This window comes from Paramormyrops kingsleyae, chromosome 1 (assembly GCF_048594095.1).
Source record: "Paramormyrops kingsleyae isolate MSU_618 chromosome 1, PKINGS_0.4, whole genome shotgun sequence".
Taxonomy (NCBI): domain Eukaryota; kingdom Metazoa; phylum Chordata; class Actinopteri; order Osteoglossiformes; family Mormyridae; genus Paramormyrops; species Paramormyrops kingsleyae.
The window spans coordinates 4603415-4620863 of record NC_132797.1 but is presented as its reverse complement, the minus strand read 5'-3'; the positions used below and the strand labels follow the sequence as shown (position 1 = coordinate 4620863).

Below are 17449 nucleotides of genomic sequence, written 5' to 3'. Positions count from 1 at the left end.
AAACATACAAAAAAGTACCCCCGCGTCAAGGACACAGAAGACGACAAAGTTCATAACTTTTGAAAGTCCATGAGGCTGGTCAGTGGATGTGTGACATTACATGCAGGTGAAAATGGCTGTGAAGTAGAACCTCGGAGCCAGCAGCTATGGATCAGTTTTAGGACCAAGTCGGCCATAAGGACCCAGACCACCAGCGCAACTTTGCATGGATGTGGCTGTTCGATTAGTCATCCAACCATTGAAGTGTGTGTTGCATGTTCATGACGTGACCCAAGCCTCTGCCAGCAACCTCAAGGAGCAACAGTAACCCGTATGAACCTGTGCCAACTACCCCTGGTTCACTCTGGATGGACTGGACCAACTCCAAGAGGTCAAACACCCACTGGACATTGGGGAAACTAGCAAGCAACACTACTGATTGACTTGATTGGTCAAATCCAATAAAAATAATTCATCCATCACTTATACCCACTTGTCCTATGGAAAGTCGTGGGGGTCCAGAGCCTATCCTGGAAGCTATGGGTGAAAAGGAGGGAATAACCCAGTATGGGGCACCAAACCGTCACAGAGCACACTAACCAGTCAAACACACACAGACAATCTGGGAACCCAGAGAAAACCCCACAATAACAGAGGGAGAACATGCATGGAGCCATGGCAGAGCCTAGAACCCTGGTCTAGAACCACTGTGCCACCATCCTGCCCTTCAAAACAATTCACTATTGCTATGAATAAAAAAAAAAAAGATTAAGAAACTTCCCCTCTTTCGTGCTTTTAGCTCACACTTAGATTCACAGAGTGATATTCGCAGAGAGAACTCAGGTGAGCACATCACAACGGAGGCTACTGTCTTGCAGTGGGACAAGCAAAGATCACACATCCTTCACCATAACATCACAGCTGCCTTACATACCTGCCGACATCAAGGATTCTTTACACTGATATCAAAATAGAGAAATGTGACTTAGGACAGAAAAACACATTTATAACACATCACATAACATACCACACAACTATCATAAACAAGAAGGCCATCAAGAAAAGACAAAAGCACACTATGTAAACATTCACAAAACGTTTCTCTACTGATGCCCTATGAAAACAATGTATTAATTGTGACACCGTAAAGGCCGTTTCAGTGGCAGGTCTGCGGAAAGCTCTGCCGGCACACTGCACGCTGCAGTCAAAGTCAAAATCTTCCTGGAAACGTAAGCAAACACACTAATAAACTCAGTCCCGCAGCACTTCAGATAACTGTTTGCCGGCCTGAAATTCAAAAAGGGCCCAAATGCCACATTTTCCCCTTTCGCACCGTCTTTGAAAGACTACGTCCTTGCAGTCATTTCAACACCTACATCAAAAATTACTAGGTAATCAATAATATCCTTAGAAGCCTTTGTCATTTCTATAGATTTATTATAATTTCCAGTGCCTACCAAACAGCTGACATGTTCAATTCAGCCGCAGAGCCTCTGAGCTGTTCATTACTGCAAATAGCTACAGTGCTCCACAGCGCGGCCTAATTAATGAGCTCGGGATGCAATGAACATCGCTAACTATTTCAGACCTCACTGGAATGCATTAAACAGGGCTACGCAACAAGTTCACTAGGGAACACAAAATTCACCCTGGGGGCTGAATTTTGCTCAAAATACCTCAGTGGAAACCGCAGTGAAGCGACACGTAAAGCCCCATGATCCATTTCCTCAGCACTGTCTGATGGTCGGGCCTGATCCACGCCTCCCACACAATGACATCCCGGGTAATTTTCTCACCATTAAGTGATGCAGGACAAATAAATTAATTAATTAAATTCTTCTGCCAAGCTCAAGTGAGGTACTTACCATAGAGCAGAGAGCCCTGATGCTCAGTAAAAAGAAACCCCATTTCAATACTAAATGAAATCAGTAATGAACACACTACTGTATAACAGGAGGATGGCTGTAATCTTGTTAAGGATTAAATCCAGTGTCCAACCAAATCCTAAAATAATTCTGCACAACAGCCCAAAAAAAATCTATTAATCACTCCATAGCAAAGTTCAGGCAAAAACAAGCAATTAAGCAGCTGCTGGACGCTTCAGGTGGGCCTCTGCTATTAGGAGTGCCAAGACAATAATATAGCTCAAATGGTGCCCCATCTTCGTTATTATGAGTTAACCCGGATTGACAAGCACAGTGACACGTACTGTAACCAAACTATATTGTTTGGCTTGTTTGTTGCCCAATTACAAGTCTGTGCACATTTTATTTAGAGTGGAAGGCACCATAGTAAAGATAACTAATTTGTCTCCGACCGACACATCATTTAATTTACTTTTGTGAATCTCTAAATGTAAGTTATTAATCACATTTTAGACGGGTTGATAAAAGGGACTTCCAGATGCGTGACTGTAACCGCCACATCGGGCCCAGCTGCAAATTCGGCCCGGTTATAAAAACTTGACACGGAGTCATTCACAAAGTGGCTCCGTAAATAAGCGAAGGGCAGTGCGCATTTCCCCGCTCCGCACCAGCAAAAGTGTGACCCGCCGCGCTCACATGTCGACGACATACATACGCATGCAGTCTCACAACAGCGCGCTTCTACTCTGAATTCCTTTTTTCGTCAAAAAAACAATTAATGTGTTTGAAGCCCGCAATACGTGGACTTATCTGGGCGCTAACTAAACCGGACAAGCTCCAAAACAACCACCTTAAGACCGTCCGCCTGTTGTCATTAATGACACGCAGGGGCTCAGAGCAACACTAATAGTAATAATGTATAAAAAATGTAAATAATTTCGGGATTGGTCAGTATGAACAGACGTTTCTACCTTTAAGAGAGTTTCCCAATCCGATGCCGCCATATAGACCGAAATCGAAGCGATTTAAACGGCTGACAGGGCGCAAAGAAGGAGATAAGAAGGGTCCCCTAGACGCGTCCTTTTACAGCCTCCGCTGGGCTGCCGCTGTCAAAACCCCGGCCTGGGCGAAGCCCCGAGAGCCGGAAGTGACGACATGAGTGACAGTTGGAGGACTTGAAGACACACCCCCTGACACACCTATTCCGCCAGCCAATAGGAAGAGCGCAATGCAAGGTCTGGCGCAGTGTGTAGGATTTGAAAAGAAAATATGGAAATAAAATCAACAACCCAATCACTTTTAATGCATGTACTTTTCGTGATGCTGTTGGTGTATGGGCAATTGTGGGGTATTTCCAGTAACTAGAGTAAGCAAAACAAAACGTTATTGTTTACTTATTGTTTCTAAGATTTAAAGACTGCTTGTTGAAAATGTCCGTGGGCAGAAGAACGAATGCATAATCTTCTTAAAAAAACGTGAAGGACAAGCATCGGAACAGTGCTTTTGATTTGAGGTCATAAGCCCGTTGTTTCTCTTGTTGTTCTCTTGTTGACCAGTTTCCATTCTCCTTCGATGACCCCCCGCAAGGCTTACATCCGTGCCAGGGCGCTTTGATGTCGATTTTGAGCCTGGAAGCAGGCCGTTGTCACCCCATACAGAGCAGTAACCTCACGGCAGAGGGATTTGGACCTCGTGACGCGCTTATAATCGCCAGCTCATTGCATACTCTGCGCTCCAGTGGCACAGGCACTCGATCGAAGAAAACTATGTCACAATATGTTCATCAAGGAATCAACACAAGATTATCGATAGGCTATAGCCAATACGTATTTCACCTGGAAGGTCCGCAGACTCGATCCACTCGATCGTCTCTTTATTCCATAGTGAACAAAATGCAGGTAAATAGATTTTAAATAGCTTTTACAAAGTATTGCAGTCCAAGTAGAGGAAAAGAGAAACATGTAACAGCATAAGATTTTGTTGACATGGGAGCTTCCCAAAAGAATAATTAAAGTACATACAATCACTAACATATACGACAATTGTCAAGCGTCGTCTGTAATTAGCCGCGCTGTTCATAGAGATGATTAATGTTTTACAGGTCTCTGATTCATAACTTAATTTGGGGCTGTTCTGATCGTCAGGACCGTGGGACAGTCTGAGTGGGAACAAACCTGGATGTGCGCGGTTCGTAATTTCAGGATTCACTCAATAAGATGTTACGAATGACATGTTTGAATTGATTTACTCTAATTTTAACTCCAAGATGTATTTACCCAAAATCAATGTCTGAGCAGACTTTTAAAATCACATCAACGTTACTCTAAAAAAGGGTTCATTAATGTTTTCTTAGACAATTCAAGTCATTCACGTGCACGAAGCTTGCACCAGAGTACAGATTTCCAAGAAAATCTTGATGTGGTGACGATAACGTTACAGAAAAGGGAAATCTACCCCCATCTGCCGACGAAAACCACACATTTTATATGTCGATAACGACGGGGAACGTTAGAGGAATGCTGTGTGATCAGTTTTTTTTTTTTAAATACGATGCACATATAAAAAGTAAAACTGACTTACAGCATTTCATTAACCTATGCCTTTTGTAATAACCTACTGTATAGGTACAGGCGCGCCTAAACATCACGAGTTCCGCATACAAAGTAGTATAAGTTAATATTAAGAAAAAAACTCCTATGTAAATATCTCCCATTTTGTAATATCCAACACGCCGTTTGTTATTGTTTACTGAAGTACTATACATATATTTAGTAATGAAAATGAAACATTTAATTTTAAAAACATATAATACCGTCTTTTCTCACGCGGAATCTTATTTCCTCAGAATGCATGTTAAAACTTCTGTATGATGAAATAAGTTTCTAAAATTTAGCAGGTGGACACCGAAAATGTCTTTAAATGAATGTCATTCGATGTGCGTTTGTTCTGTTGAAAGTTCAAATTGGTTATTACAAAAAGAATGTCATATCATAAGCAAACAGTAGATGGCGCACCGAGCATGAGTTTGAATGCTGTTTTTCAGAAAGGGGCAGCGCTTGTGGACGGGGGCGCGGGGGGGGCAAACCTGCTTGTGAGACAGATGGATAAGCTGAAGACTTCACGCTTTCCAGAGACAAGTGATGCTAAAAAAAGAAATAAAAACGACTTGGTCCTCAACCGAAACCAGGTTTAGTGTTGTTTGTATATGTTTCATATCTGTGCCAGTCGTGTTTATATCCCTGCACAAGAGATAAATAAGATTGGACAGATGAATCCCTTACATGCAATAGATGAAAGAATGATGTTCAAGTGCAAAGGGGACTGAGCGGAGCAGCAGTTTCAGTCTGCGGTTCAAACATCACTTTGTGTAAACACTGTCCGGACGTAGTCTCAGGGATTCACGAGGAAAAGCAGGATCGCGTTGAAACGGTTGTGGAAACACATCCCCGATTATGCTTTTAACCAAAGCAACTTACGTGGGTTACACTTCTATGCTCGTCTCATTCGTCCAGCGGGAAACTTAACTCATTCATCACAAAAAACAAACGTGGGGTGATCAGCATCCCTCACGAAACTTGAAACTGCAGTGAGTTTCTAAGAAGCCCAGATCGTTAACCTCAAGTGCACCTACTGTCCAGTGAAACATCTGTCTTCCTGACTCAGGGAGCAGGGCGGATTTGGAATATTTCATTTTGACAATCTAAACCCAGAAGCTCTGATCCCATTTCCCAGTCTCCTTTTTCTCTCGGTCTCCAAGCCTTTGTGATATGGGTGTATAACGCGACTCTCAGCTGCCATGTTGCACCGCCGGAATCGCACTCCTGAGGAGAGCCTGAAGATGCAATGCTGTACACCGGTGCTGCCTGGGGCTGCCTGGGGCTGCCTGGGGCTGCCTGGGGCTTCGCAACGATACACGAGCCGATACAAGGGCTCACAGACCGGAAACCACAGCCTTTCCTCAGCTCACAAATGCCACGCGTGTGTGTGTGTGTGTGTATATGTATGTATATATATGTGTTTGTGTGTATGTATGTATATATATACATACATACATACATATACACACACACACATATTTATGAACAGAAACAATAAACCGCATTCTCTGAACAGTCCTCCACACTCCCTTTTGAGATTCCAGCTTATTTGTGGGAACCGTCATTCAGGACGCAAATATGATTTCGGTCTTTATGGCCTGTTCCTGGGAACCATTGATAAATATAATATGGTATGTGGAGTTAGATCTGTCTCCGGCTAATTCGGCGAAATCCTCCACCTTCCACTTTGCATGTTATCAAAATCCCCCAACTGCAGAGTCCAAAACATACAGAGCTATAAAAAGTAAACACACTACAGATGACTGTTTTTAATAAATTTTTAATTGTCTCATCACCCTTTCAGAATTTACATAGGTGTAAATGTAGCATTTCCATTCTCAGTTTCCTTACCGTATATTATTTAGTAATGTCAGTCTGTCTCTGTTTACATTTCCCATTCACCAACGCTGTCGTTACCGATCTACGGGGGCATGCTTGCTGTCTCGAGCTGCATCGCTGTCCTTCAGGGAAGGCAGTAGGTTGTGTAGTTATCTTCTGATGGGGGCAAAATCACTACCCTGAAACCACACAACCTACTACCTCACCCTGTGCGAACATCAGGAGGAGAGACCGGGCTGGAGTTTTGGGCAAAGGGCATCCAGCAAGCTCTCCCATCCGAGATCCCGGTAAACACGTCATGGAAACAACAAGCGACACATGTATAGTGGGCGAGTCCTCGTGAGCGTGATCTTCGAGCGATGACATCACAGCCACTCCAGGAAAGACAGTAAGTTGTATAGTTATTTGACAGGAAGGGTAAAACCCTGAAACTATACAACCTACTACCTCACCCCAAAGGACAGTTTTTTTTTCCCCTCCAGATACGTGCCCGTCACCTTCATCCGGTCCAGCATGCCTAGGAAGAAGATGCTAACAGAAGACGGAGATGAAAGGAAAGTGAAGGGGGAAAAAAAATACGATCACCTCAGAGGGGTCAGAGTGGCCATCTCCGTCTTGGTCACCAGGGGGCAGCAAAGTCACAGTCAGTCGGTGAAGGACATGCGAGAGGCTCGTACCCAGGGCTGTTACGGGGAGGTGAGCTGCAAGGAAAGGAACAGGGTGTTTTAAAGGAAGAAAATGGAAAGCATATATGCAAGTTTAACATGGCGGTTACTGTATGGAGGCGGAGCAGGTGTGCAGCACTTGTACCCTCGTAGATGCATGCTCGCAGCAGATGCACGGCTGCGGGGCAAACGTGCCGCTTTTTTTCCAGAAGGCAGAAGGGACAGCACGGGTTCCTCAGCTCCAACAGCCTGTGTGGAGAATACAAAGACAATGCAGAGAAATGTGGATCTCATTTCCCAGTCGGGTACCGTTTTGCAATGGACTGCATTGGATTGGGGGTGGGGATGAATCAGGTCTTTTTAAGGACTTGTTTTCAAAGTCCTCCTGTTCCACTACACGTCCTGCATTTATGCGCTGCTGTCAATGGCTTTCATCTGCTCGCTCGCTTGCGGGCGAAACCACCGTGGCTTTTCAGGACTTTCTGGGACACCTGCACACCAGCCTGCTCCACCAACTAATCAGTCAGTCCAAACTAGGCTCCCCCCCCCGTTTCACCGGGACTTGCAATGTTACTACAGTCCCAGAGCCTCATAATTAATCTTCTGTTTACTATGATGTTTCCAATAAAGTCTGGATCCTTTAAGTGTGACGGGGAACTATCAAAGGAATCACAAAATCTTAATTATGTATAATTTTTCTGAAGACACACAACACTTCAGTCTTAATGCAGTACATCACATATCCGCAGTGCCAAGTCTGGATCAAAAGTGCTCAAAGTAAATGACTATTCAGATTCTCATTCATTTTTTTCATATATATTCATTGAAATAAAAAGTTATGAGCTATGCTCAGCGAAGGGGGTAAAATGACACTGAATGAAGGAGTTCATCACGGTAGCAGACACACACGAGTGTATGTCAGTCGTTCCATGAGAGCCTGAGCTGTGCAGTGCTGCTCTGGGGTCGGTACAGAGAGTAGTTAAGTTTTGAGGGGCAAATTTGGTCTAGGAAAAATGGTCGAACCTTGTCTGTCTCTGCTATGGACACAGGACTGACAGATTCACTGGTCTGTCTGCAGAATAGAGTACGTACTGGCAGAGTTACTGGTCCCTGCAGAACAGACATGGTACTGACCTGCATGGATACAGTACTGACAGAGTTACTGGTCCCTGCAGAACAGACATGGTACTGACTTGCATGGATACAGTACTGACAGAGTTACTGGATGTTCTGGTCAATAGGCAGCATGACTCGTTCCTACAAGAGGGGAGCTGAGAGCACAGGAAGCTGGAGGGTTAGGGTCTACAGCCGGAGTGGCCTTCACTCTCTGCCAGGAGACAGATGTGATTAGTCTAAGTCTGTGCTGTCTGGGAGCCAGCATGCTGCCCCCTACAGGCCAGGCAGACCCCACTTCTAAACTATATTTAGCAGCCTGTCACCAACAGCACTTGCTGCCACACTGTACGGGGGGGGGGGGGGTTACTGAGTGCAAACAGGAAGAATGCAGACAGGGATTTGAAAGAGGACTCCCTCCCCCCTGCCCCACTGGACAGAGCTGCCATAAATCCCTATTAATAATCGGTGAAGGAAGTGGCTCGATCTAACATGCAAGGCCTGTCCTGGACCACCGGGGTAAGTGAGGGGGGGGGGGGAGAGAGATCAAAGTCAGACCAGATGTCCTCCGTGACCTTTGGGGACATCTTGGGCTTCATGGCCGTCTGTGCCAGACACTGTCAGTGGCACTGTGGCACGTACGCACAAACACACACAGACGCACACGCTCACACACACATACACACACATGTATGCACGCACGCACACAGACACTGGCACACACACACAAACACTAACTTGCAGACACAGATGTACACCCAAAGTCACACACAGACACTCACACACACACTCACACACAGACACACATGCCTGGCTGACTCCATGCTAAGTGGATCCAGACCCCAAACCACTAGGTGCTTAGCGCAACATCTTCTACCTCACTAAGAGATCTCATGTTAACTCAGCAAGGGGCGCAGGAAGTGGAGGGACAGGGGACATGTACCCCCAATATTTAATTTGGCTTAATTCACTCTCCCCTAAATAAACACACCTTTGCAGCTTAATATCACCTCTCCTACGCCCTCAGCTGTCTGGGACACGGATCCACATGTAGAAAATACCCCCAAAAATGCACAAAACAGAATCTGTTTCCTGCTATTTCTGATTTATACCATGAGGGCAGAAGCGTGTGTGACGGCAAGCTGGGGACGACACCAGAAAGACGGCCTTCATGCTGCCCCAAGAGCCATTATGATCACGTAACATGATGAGTGCAGCTGATCAGATGAGCGGGGAGCAGAGAATTAGCTCAGGGTCCCCAGGACGGCGAAGGGCCACATCTCCAATGCGGGAAGCACCAGGATGCCCCTGGTCGGAGGCGCCAGAGAGCCCTACAGGTGGAAGGCCCTGCGTCCTGGTTCGGGGGGGGGGGTGACACCTTCTGATCTGCCCGCCACCTTTAAAATAGGCACGCCCCCCCCACCAATGACAGGAAGAAATACAACACCTTTCCACGTTCTCTGCTGACCACTTTCTGCCTATAAATACCCCCCCTCATCTCGTACCCTGCCGTGTCGGTGCTCCCCTTTTTCCCCCTCCATTTCTGACACCTCCAGGTTTAAAATAAATCCTTGCTAACTGCCCTCTTACCCCCACAAAAGCCCCTGACAGGCCAGGACGACAGCATCTCCTCCCATCCTGCGTTTTGGGCCCTCAGTGTAAAGATAATGCCACCCCTCCCCACCCCTTGCGTTCGGCTCTCCATTCCATTGCGGCCCTAAAAACTGCCCCCATCGTGGGCTATTCATAGTCCGGTCGGAAAAAATGCTTCTCAGTGGTGGTGAAATGCGCCATTGATGCAAATGGGCCACTCAGAACCTCTCATCCTGCAGGTGAAGCTGCAAGCAGAGGGGAAAAAAAAGAGATAAAAGCCCTCCAGGCAGGGCACAGAACCCACCTCCTTCCGTGTCCAAACGGGCACAGAACACAGATCCACCCCTCCTCTGGTTATCCGGAGGCATAGAGCACAGTTCCGGCTACCCGCTGACTCGCAGCAGGGACAGAGCACAGTCCCACCACGCCCTGGATCACAGCGGGGGCCAAGCACAGTTTTGTCCCCCCCAAATCCCAGCAGGCCACAGAGCAGTTTCGTGAGACATGTGACGACTTTTTTTGCCACCATCTGCTATGTATAACCATAAACAAACAGGCTCCAGAGACACCGACCGAAAGGCACGAAAGACACCCTCTCCTGGCGGAGACTGCCGGGCCATTAGGAAGTGCTGTCGGCAGCATGCGTCACAGCTACGCGGGCGGAGAGGCAGGGGCGGAGAGGCAGGGGCGTCCGGAAAGCTCACAAGAGGAAGCGCGGCGAGAGAGCAGACACCGTCCTACGGGCACGTCCTGCCGGAACGGGACACCATATGTCCGTGTAATCTGAAGTCTGTCGTGTGCCATGGGGTTCTGCTGCGTCCCCGACGGTGCCATGCCGGAGACCCCTTTTGTGGCGCCGCCCTAGTGGCAGGAGGCCGGAAAGGCAGCAGTTGGTTAGACTCGGATGGGAAGGGTAGGTGTGGTACAGGAGAGGGGAGGGGCCAATACGTAGACCAATCAGGGAGTTTGGGAGGCAGTTCATTACAGAAGCTGCTAGGAAAAGATAGGGTGGCTCCACAGGGCTACTGTCCTGTAAAAAATGGGGATGAAGAAGTAGATGTCCACCCAAGGTGAAGCTTGGAGCAGAGGCCCCTGTAGGACCTGGGCACCACCCCAAAGTCCAGCAAGATGCTTGCTGGTGCACCAACTCATTACGTGTCCAAATGAGACAGGAGGCTGTGGTCCTATAAGGGTCATTGGTCTAATAGTGAAGCTCCTTCCGGCTCTAGAAACACCTGCAACCAAAATCCTGAAAAAGCTGTCCTACTTCAGTCAGGTCTCCATATCCTCTACATCTCCATGTGAATAACAAACATCAGTACTATCTTACAGGACAGCCTGGCCTATGCGTCACCGATACCCTGTCCTGCATGACATTAAGGCCATTTCGGCTGGCACAAAGCATTTTTTGGTACGATCTGAATAGGAACTCTTAACCCGCAAATATTTAATCCATTTCCCTTGAGATTCAAATCATATCATTAATATTTGTGTTTTCCCACTGTTCTGGGAATTAATGTGCACTTTCGGTCACACAGTTGGATTGTTCCAACGGTGGATTTCCACACGTCCATATTTTACCAAAATGTTACGGCCTGGCAGAGCAGCAGCCGGAGACGGACCCAGTTGTCCCCTCAAACTTTAGCTTGAGAAACTGCTACTTTTTTTCTCAACACTATAAGGTTATCTTGCCTGTAGGGGGCAGCAAAAGTTTTTCTCCTCTTTTGTCTTTTGGCCTTTTCTCCCTCGGACTTTTAATGTTATACTTTGACAGCTTTTACCCCCATAATGCCATTAATAAACATTTCTTAAACACCTTGGGTAACTATGTTAATTGGCTGATGTTGAATCGATGATGTCACTCACGATACGGCTGAATTTTCCCGGTCGAGGTTAGCTGTATGCTATGATTCGTTTTAGCTATTTTATCCATAATGCCTCGCACATGACGAGAGAATGTCAGTGACTCCTCAATGCAAAATAATGTTGAGCGTTAGTTTTCCCCTTACGTAGGGATGCCTTCATCTTCTAGAGGAAGAACACAGTAACTGTAGACAGATTGTACGCATATTACTCAATCGTACAGACATTACCAATACAGAATGACAAGCACCCAACAGAAGTGGTCTCCACAGACCTCCGCCTGTATATTCCGGGGAACTCGATGTTCTGGAAAACTCTACAAGAAGTTTTTTTTTTTTTTCTTCTGCCCTACAGCACTGTGGACAACTCTCAGCTGTCACTCTGTGTGGTCCAGTTACAATCGATGCAGGAGAAACGGGAAGAGGGCTGGGTGGACGGCCCAGTAGGGGGAGCTCTACCCCCGGGACCACGTGCTTGCTGCTGGACGTGGTGACAATGGTTCCATTATGGAGTGAGGGGTGCCAGCCACAATGTTATGGTGTCTTATTTCCTATTATCTTCGCTTGACCTTTAAGGTGATGGATTTCTTCTCCTTTTATCCCTGTTTCTTTTCCATTCATACGGTCAGTACAGGCAGGCTCCAGTAACTCACAACCCAACAAGTAAAATAAGCTATGTACTGTGTTTCCAGCTACAAGCTCTACCATAAACCAACCCCCCCCCCCCCCCACTTCCCACCACACTAACTCACCAGTGTTCGGTCAAACACTGACAAGTTTATGTGTCGGCGAATGAATCACATCTAAACACTGCAAGAGGCAAAACAAAGTGAAAGATTATGTGCGACGCTACATAACTACGGAAGGAAACCCCGTTAATCTCAGCCACTTCACAAAGTCTCTGTAACGCTCAACATTTGTCAAAACATTTCTTACCGTGACACATTAATATATCAGCCCTATAAAACGGGCCTCGTAATTTCCAAATGCGACGTTTTTCTAGAGCTGAAATGGCTCTGTGACAAATCGCATGTAATACGCTAATTGACACGCGGAGAATCGCACCATTTCTGGTGGTCGGCATCTTCAGGGAAATCCGTCCCATCTGTGGAACCAGCAGAACTCGTCCACCGAGTGACGCCCATAGTATGTTTACATTGTAAAAGTCATTACCTGTGTCAGCATGTTATCATTTCACAATTTAGAACAATTTGAAAGTCGTAAACAGCACCAACACCTGGCTTGATATCCCGCTTGACGCCTCATCATTTACATTAGTCCCTTTTAGTGTTAAGATCTGCTTAGTCAATCCAGATACTTAAAGGCAACCGAGGAAAAATCAGAGATGACAAAAATTGTTGATAAATTCACTCCTCCTACGTTGGATTATTAAGGTAATGGTCTCATAGCTATCAGACATCCCCTTTATTTTGGGTGTCCAGGTAGTTTGACCCAAATATACTTAAAAAATAAGGAAAAACGTTTAGCCACAAGACCAGCTCCTTACACTACACTTAGAGCAGTACCAAACTGGTACACCACAGAGCATCCAGTCATTTTCAATATTAGGCAGGGAGGGTAGGGAGGAGCTGATGGTCACGTGAATGAAAATTGCAGGACGTAAGAAGGTTATGTGTAAGAGTAACATTTCCCAGACGCAGCTTGTGTGCATTTTCATTTCAGAGAAATTACAGTGCTACTGACTGCAAACCTATAATCCATAAGTCTTGGGGCCCCAGAAAGGAGCCTTTCATGCAGTTCTGGTTCCGTTTAACAATCATGTCTATCTGTCCATCCAAATGAGCCGGACAGGGGGTCACTTCAATTCAGTTCATTTTTATATAGCGCCTTTCACAACGGAGTCATCCCAAGGCGCTTGTTACATTTCACCAAGCTTCGTAATCCTCTTTTCGGTAAGGAAATTAGGCTTCTGTCACTCGACTTGGGAAAATCGGGCAGTCTTCACTACTTCTGGGAAAGAAAGAGCCTAACACCATACAGGAGAAACATGGGATGGAACCACAGCTAGCTGAGAAATGAGAGCGGTTACCCAGTCCGGGGGCTCCAAAGACCCTCCGGGTAAATCCGCACCGCAGCACGTTGGTGCACAGGTCCCGCCGTTTTCGCCACACCGAAAACTAAATCTGAGCATCGCTGTTTCATTGCCGCAATAGCAGAGAGGAGGGAAGATCCTTCGTCGGATCCGTTTGCGCTAACGAACGACATGAGGCTCCTGGCTTAATTAAACGCACGGAGACAGACTGGGTTAATGAAAGACTGAGGACGATATCATACCTCGGGCCCGATCGTAATAAAGGCAGGGAGCGCCGCTCGCTTTCGCTCGCCTGCCACCCCAAAATGCTGTCGTAATAAAAATAAGCCGGTACCTCAAAAACATCACCCATCCCGCTGGGTGACCTTGGAGCTCGGATCCCAGCACTATCACCGTGCAGCGAGGCGTGTTCCTGCTCTGGACGACAGGAACTGGATTACAGGAATGTGAAGTCATTCCGTCAGGCTGATTTAAACAGATTTTTTTTTTCGTTGGGTCCCGTGCTGGCTTAAGGGGCGGGGCTTCCATCAGTTCATGATGCGGTGGGACCGTCCCACCCAACTCCCCCCATCCCCCTCGCCACCAACTTCCTGTCTTGTCTGTCACGCTTGGGCCCACGTGGCGTCCAGGGCAGACGGAGACGCAATAGTGCCAACGGGCCGGATTGGGAAGCGGTGACCTCATCCTCGCGGCCAACCGCGGGGCCGTTTCTATGGCGACACAGCATGAAAAGCCGGGTGACCCATGCGGGGGCCCCGATGTGGCCAATCACACCTGGACGTAGTATCTGTACACTAAACGCACCTCCCATCCAAAAAAATGAATTAATACTGCCAAAGTAATACATTAATAATCTAAGTCCATATGAACAGCAATAGACACTCAAAAGGAAAACTCAATTTTCACAGCAGCTGAGTAAAAGTACTTTGGGTAAACAGATAAACTGATGTTATCTTTCAATATCAGGTGATTCGGGTAAACTGATTTACTGGATTGTTCATTTTGTGCATTATCACCATCAGGTGAACCCAAATTCCACATGCTGGATTTCAGGAGGAAACCAGCAGCTGTGGCCAGAACACAGGCTGTCACACGCTAATACGGACAAGAGTCCTTCACTCCTTAAATACGTTCAAGTGAGTCACTGTCACTGGCCACCAATGGCGAATAAAAAGCTTCAGAAACTTCAGAAAAATAACAATACACAAAATGCCCACCAGGTGTCTTTAATACCATCCATCCACCCTCAATAGGGGGGTTGCGGGGGTCCAGAGCCTATCCCAGAAGCAAAGGGCACAAGGCAGGGAATACTACTGCTCCCTGTATCTATAATACCAATCTAATAGGTAAAACATTCCCCAAAATCGGGCCCATCAAGAACATGCGCGGGTGCACGCACGCACACACACACACACACGCACGCACACACACACACGCACACACACGCACACACACACACACACACACACACACACACACGCACACATGCACGCACGCGCACACACACACGCATGCACACACACACACACGCACGCACGCACGCACGCACACACACACACACACGCACACATTTTTGCATTTTTAGTTTTTTCATTGCAGTCACGGATTTTTATTAAATAAAAATATTTTTAAAAAATGGGTATTCATCACGTTGTGGGGACATTTGGTACACACACACACGTGTGCGCACACACACATACGCAGCACATGTACACACACACACACATACACACACGCGCACACACACACACGGCCTGTGTAATCAGGAAGATGTTCCCTTCGGTGCCCTGTACAGGACAGTCAAAAGTGACTGGGGGAGAATGTCTTAGGAAACGCAATGACGGTCAGACATGGAGGGAAAGGGAAGGCCCTCCCTGGGGTCCTCACTGCCCTAATGCGCCATCGAATGCGATCACCCGCCGCTGCAGCGATCATGTTCCCGTGTGGTTTTCTGCGAGCTCCTGGGCAGAATCCACCAGGGGCTCTGGCAAAATTCACCGTAATCTCCAAACTAATCCATGGTATGGAAGTATGGAAAAAACAGAGAGCATATTCCTTCAGAGTAAGTTTACAGCCTGTGTTTATGAATATTCAATCACAAATCAGGCATATTCTGCGAGGGCTGATGCTGTACAGGATAAACGATGCAAAGCCCACTTCAGAAAACTCCAGGTACAAATTTAGACAGATTTAAATGTCACCCCAAATGAGAGACTCACCATGCTGTCAGACTCAAATGACGAATTGTTTATAAACCCAAATGTATTTCGGTACCGTTTCTGCACTGTTACTATGTTCATTCACACAAATCTAAACCTCAACCTTTGTACAAAAACAAATAACCCAGTTACAAGATGTACACTAAAATTACTGACTCAGCCATACATGTGAATATACTGTAAGACCATGTCAGATTAATTTCTGAGATTTAAAACTACAAAAAATACAATATTTTAAAATACATTCCGTGTGTGCCCACACATGTACACACACACACACACACAAACGCACTAGGTATCTATATTTTTATGGGGACTCTCATTTTTATGGTCTTATCCCTAATCTTAACAATGACGACCTTAACCCCAACCCGGCCCTTATCATAAGTAACCAAACAAAATACTTTTGGCAATTTTAGTTTTTCGATTGCATTCACAGATTTTTATGAAATTAAGCATCCTTCTATCAGGACCGAAAAAATGTCCCAGGAAGGTCTAGCAGGTTATCATCACACTGTGGGGACATTTCATCCCCCCAGTGGAGCTAATGCATGCATGACCACAGACGGAGACACACAGACACAAACCTAAAAGCCACGATGTGAAGCAATGGCTGGACTGGTTTGATACTACCCAACAGGTCCCACTAGGATAAATTTTAAAATTTACCTAAAATAACTGAGCTGAAACTGACCCTATTTCAGTATTCAGCAAGTAAAAAAATTAAACTAAAACTAAACTAAAAACCCCTGATAAAGGATTTTTAAAAATCCCCTCAAAGCCTCCTCTTCCCTAAACACAAAGGCCACGTCTACAAATACAGTATTTAAGGCTCAAAATGACATATTTAATTTAACATTTAATTTGTGCTTTTATAAAACAATGCACAAAACTACAAGAATGTTTTTCTTATGCAAGCGCGAGGTGGAGTGAGTGTGTATTTTTTAAAACACATACCCGCGTTAGCATATATGCATTAACAAAGTTTGCAATTATGGCAAGGACTAGTTTTTTCAGCTTTAAAGCAATACGCGCTGCCTTATAAATTAACTATACTGATTACTTTGATTTCTTGTCCATAAATCATTATGAAAATTTGCTTTTCCATAAATCATCACAAATATAATCAAAGAAAAACATACATATTATAAACAGCTTCGAACTGTTTTGTTAAATAGAGTTTAATCTAAAAATGTACAGCAATAAATAATTTTGTGCAGACATTTGCGTCTGTCTAAACAAATCACTTTTAAAACACACACACACACCTGTAAATGCGTGCGTCTGATTATTAGCACATAAAAAACTATTTTTTAGACTGAGAATGCGCATAACTGTAGGCAAAATTAACATTACCGGCGAATTCTTTACCTTGTCGTTAAATATAACAAAACGGTCTCAGCAGAGGAGAGCTTTATAACTGAGTTGGGTTTTATGCATTAAGAATGGTTTTAACTTTAACGCAGAGAGAGCAGCTTTTTTCTGCCGACCGTAATCGCTCGGTGCGCCGCTTTCCTCCGCCGCGCCTCCGCGTTTCAGCACCACGAAAGGCGGCTGCTGGCGGTGAGCACGGCCGCTGATTAGCGCTCCCGCGGCCGCCAGCGAAACAGCGTCGGTCCCGCCGCCCTTCGGCTTCACGGTCGCGACAACGGCCGACTACAACG

At 45.9% G+C, this 17449-nt stretch overlaps 1 protein-coding gene across 1 annotated transcript in view; it reads right to left on the bottom strand.

Annotated features, from left to right (window-relative positions):
- The window catches only part of pparab (peroxisome proliferator-activated receptor alpha b), a 42192-nt gene that overhangs the window by 21184 nt on the left and 3559 nt on the right, over window positions 1–17449 (bottom strand). The window contains exons 2-3 of the mRNA XM_023791366.2: window positions 7091–7194; window positions 6866–6981 (exon numbers count right to left, since the gene is read on the bottom strand). The gene's annotated coding sequence lies outside the window, so the exon portion shown is untranslated. The remainder of the gene's footprint in view (window positions 1–6865; window positions 6982–7090; window positions 7195–17449) is intronic.